The sequence below is a fragment of the Triticum dicoccoides genome, chromosome 1A (genome assembly GCF_002162155.2).
Source record: "Triticum dicoccoides isolate Atlit2015 ecotype Zavitan chromosome 1A, WEW_v2.0, whole genome shotgun sequence".
NCBI classification, from domain to species: domain Eukaryota; kingdom Viridiplantae; phylum Streptophyta; class Magnoliopsida; order Poales; family Poaceae; genus Triticum; species Triticum dicoccoides.
Window position 1 is genome coordinate 125,115,365 of NC_041380.1, and position 4,710 is coordinate 125,120,074.

The window sequence follows — 4,710 nt, forward strand, 5'->3', positions numbered from 1 at the left end:
CTGGAGAAACAAATCGGCAAAACAGTAGAGGCATACGTAGACGATGTGGTCGTCAAAACCAAACACGTCGACTCTTTGATAGATGACTTGAGGCTCACATTCGACAACCTCCGAACATACGACATCAAGCTCAATCCGGAAAAATGCGTTTTCGGCGTACCAGCCGGAAAGCTCCTGGATTTCATTGTCCCCAATAGAGGTATTGAAGCTAATCCGGCCAAAATCCGAGCTTTGTCACAGTTGGCTACCCCAACAGACCTCAAACAAATCCAGAAGTTAACTGGATGCATGGCGGCTCTAAGCCGCTTTATCTCCCGCTTAGGAGAAAAGGCTTTACCCCTTTATTGCCTCCTTCGGTGCACCGAACAATTCGAGTGGACGGACGCTGCCACAGCCGGATTGGAAGAAAGAAAGGCCATTTTGGCAACCAACCCAATCCTGGTCGTGCCAAACATCGGCGAACCAATGATGTTGTACATTGCGGCAACTCATCAAGTTGTAAGCGCGGTGCTCGTCGTCGAACGAGAAGCTGACGGACATAAATTCCCTCTTCAAAAGCTGGTATACTATGTATCCGCTGTCCTCACTCCATGCAAATCACGGTACCCACATTATCAAAAGATAACCTACGCGGTATTCATGGCATCTCGGAAGCTGCGACACTACTTTCAAGAGTGTTTGATTACAGTAGCCTCAAAAGTGCCACTTAATGATATTATAAACAACCGCGACGGTACGGGCCGGATTGCTAAATGGGCCATTGAGCTCCTCCCGTTCGACATAACATAAAAACCTCGACGAGCCATTAAGTCACAAGTATTGGCCGACTTTGTCGCCGAATGGACGGAGGCCGAACTCCCTAAAGAGTACGGCGCATACTCCAATTAGATCATGCACTTCGACGGTTCTAAAATGATGGCTGGTCTAGGGGATGGCATCGTCCTGACGTCCCCAACCAGAGATACCGTTCAGTACGTACTGCAAATATAGTATACAGACTCCAACAACGCAGCCGAATATGAAGCTTTGTTGCATGGTCTTCAGATGGCAATCTCCATCGGCATTCAACGCCTGGAGGTGCATGGGGATTCAAACCTCACAATATCCCAAATAAATGGAGACTTTGATGCCAAGGATCCGAAAATGGCGGCCTACCGAAACGCCGTCCTAAAAATGTCAGCTCGGTTCGAGGGGCTCGAATTTCACCATGTGGCTCGGGAAAACAATCAGGCGGCGGATATCCTCGCCCGCATCAGCGCAAAACGCGATGCGGTCCCCCCAACATATTTTTGGAGAGGCTGTTCAAGCCATCCGTAGTATGGGAAGGGGACACCGGTAATAATAGTCCGAACCCGGCCAAAATACCCGATACCGAACACTCTGACACAATCGGAGGCTCCGCCACCGAAATAACACCTTCAACCCACGTAATAATGGCCATCATAGCCCCGTGGACAAAACCATTCCTGGCCTACCTAACTAGTCAGGAACTTCCAGAGGACCAAAACGAGGCATGCTGCATAGTGCAGTGATCTAAGGCCTACAGGGTCCATGAGGGAGAATTGTATAAAAAAAGCACTACCGGAGTCCTTCAAAGGTGCATCTCCGAAGAGGAAGGGCGGAACCTTTTGGCAGAAATTCACGCCGGATTCGGCGATCACCACGCTGCAGCCCGGGCTCTTCTAAGCAAGGCCTTCCGCATAGGATTCTATTGGCCAACGGCCCGGGCAGATGCACAGGACTTGGTCCAACGTTGCGTCGGTTGCCAGCTCTTTGCAAATCAAAGCCACATGCCACCCACCGCCCTCCAAACAATCCCCATTACGTGGCCCTTCGCGGTCTAGGAGCTTGACATGGTTGGACCCCTTAAAGGGGGAACCCACAAGAAAAAATACTTACTAGTCATGGTGGATAAATTCACCAAATGGATAGAGGCCAAACCTGTTAAAACAGTCGAATCCGGACCGGTGATAGACTTCATATCCGGGGTCGTACACCGTTATGGCGTCCCCATAGCATCATCACTGACAACAGCACGAACTTCACTGCCGATGAGGTAAAACTCTGGTGCAGAAAAATGGGCATCAAGCTCGGTTATGCTTCAGTCTATCACCCACAAACCAATGGCCAAGTTGAGCGAGCAAACGGTCTTATAATGAGCAGCATTAAACCCAGACTAGTGCGTTCCTTAACGGAGTCTAACACGCACTGGGTAGAGAAGCTCAACTCCGTACTCTGGGGGCTGCGGACCACGCCGAACCGTAGTACCGGATATACACCCTTCTTTATGGTGTACGGCGCAAAGGCAGTCTTGCCCTGCGACATAATTCATGACTCACCTCGGGTGCGCATGTACGAAGAAAGAGAAGCCGAGCTCGATCGGCAGGACAGTCTGGACACCCTGGAGGAGGAGCGCGACGTAGCAAAAGCCCGTTCCGCATTTTATCAACAACAGGCTCGCAGAGACCAAAGCAGATAAGTACGGGCCAAAACTTATAACGTTGGCGAACTAGTCTACGACTGCCGGATAAGAAAAAGAACAAGCTCGAGCCCAAATGGGAAGGTCCCTTCATTATTGACCAAGTTCTGACCGGTGGAGCGTACCGACTACGGGATGCATCGACTAATCGACTCGAGCCGAACCCATGGAATGCGGCCAGACGCCGAAGATTCTACGCCTAGCCCGGACTCTATGTTCGTCCCCTTCCTCTATCCATTTTTTGCATATACATTATCTGTCTTGTTTTTCTTTCTTTCTTTCTTTTATTCTTTCTCTAGGCCTTCAAGGGCCAACTTGTGCCTCACTTGCACACTATAGATGCGCTAGTCGCGCTCGTCATACCTGGGGGCTTCTTTCACAGAAGCTTAATTATTTATCTGGTCCTCATGCCCCGCACATGTGTTATGCTTCTGCATGTACCTTTTTTCGCCATTATATGCATCGATATGACTTAAGTTTTGGCCAAGCTGGGTTGCCTCGCTCTTGTATTTATGCCCTACGTTCCCGTTAATTCGGCTAGGGCATAAGGGGAGCACCTCTGCGATTGTTACTGCCGGGTCAGCCGGATGTGTACCTTAGACTGGGTGAAGCCGAAAGCTAGCGTTCTTAAGGGAATATTTGATCGGTGAACAAAAGATGATTTTTTATTTTCCATATCTGCCCCTAGATGTTTTTTCCTGCGTTTCTTATCACAATCCAGACATGCACTTTAGGGCATGCATACCCAGGGAAAGGAACCCTTAACGGAACTATTCTCCATGGAAGATGTTTCTTACTACCCATGTAATATAACATAACTAGTTGGGCACTTGTCCGTTCAAGCACTAATGACCCCTACGCCTGGTATCCATGCATACCCCGGTTCTTATATAACTGAGCGGGTATTCGGATACACTCCGGACTATCGGGTCCCGAGGTTGAAGCGAAAAGGTCCGCCAAGACAAATGATCTACAATCTGGCTAGAAGGCATTATACATGTCACTTTAATTACATAGTCATGCAGACTGACTAAATTCCTCTTCTATACCATCCAACAGGCGGTTTAACCTACAATCCTGTTGGGAATACTTTGCGGCTAATTCTACTTGCCCATAAACTAAGCTAATGGGGATCTCTTTTCCGTCGGGCCCCATAGGTCCGACCTCGGCCATGTGATTTGGGTTAGCCTTGGTATACCGCGTCTTCACCATGGCCCAGGCTTCTCTGGCACCTTGTCGGCAGGCCGATATCTTCCATAATCGGAAGCGCCGCCGTGCTCCCTTGAGCTTCTCCGTAATCTCTGCAACGCCCTCTGGCAAGGAGACGGATGGCCACAAGGCCTGGGCAATATCTTGCATCACCTGCCGAACTTGTTCATGCAGATGTGAGAGCTCGGATAGAAGATCACCCGCAGACCCGGGCATTTCCTCCGCGGGACAACCCGGAAGCATACCTACAGACATAACATTGTCAGTCGGCTTCTTCGCCGAACTCCTTTAAAAGGATTCGTCAAGCACTTACTAAAAATGCCGCGCCGAAGCCGCTTATTCTCCTTCTCGGAGTCTGCAAGCTGGGCTCGAACGTCTTTTAGTTCCATGCCAGCTTGATATTGGCGTCTTGGAGATTGTTTTTCTCCCGCCTAACCTCAGTCAGCACGCGTTTGCCAGCCTCTAGCTATCGTACGACATGCTGGTCCTCCGGATTTTCTCCGGATTCATCTGCAATATCTATTGTTAGATTTGCAGCCACGCCGCACACTATATGGTAACCATCATTCCTTAAAGTACATATTACCAGCGGGTGCCTTTTTCGGTTCCTGCAATGCGGCAACAGCGGCCGGCAGTTGGGTCTTGCATTCCTCTAGCTCCTGTGATAGCCTATTATTCTTCTCTATAAGAACCTGCACAATAAAGATGATCCTTAAATCAGTTATGCTAACTGTTTCAAGTCTCAGGGGCTACTGATATATATAAATCGTCAGATTTACTTACCTGTACATCCTTTACACACCGATCCGTGGCTCTGGCTAGACCATCTTGAGCAGCACGGAGGTACGCCTCTCCAGAATTGAAGGCATCAAATGCCTCTGGTGAGAAACAAGCGTCACGGAGTACGCCCGGCGGCGCCTATGATTCATGGCGCTTTTCACTTCTGAGTTTGTAGCGGATAATCTATCCGCATCCTCTGTAGGGGGATTATCCGGTGCCCGCCCCATATCGGCTTCCGCCTC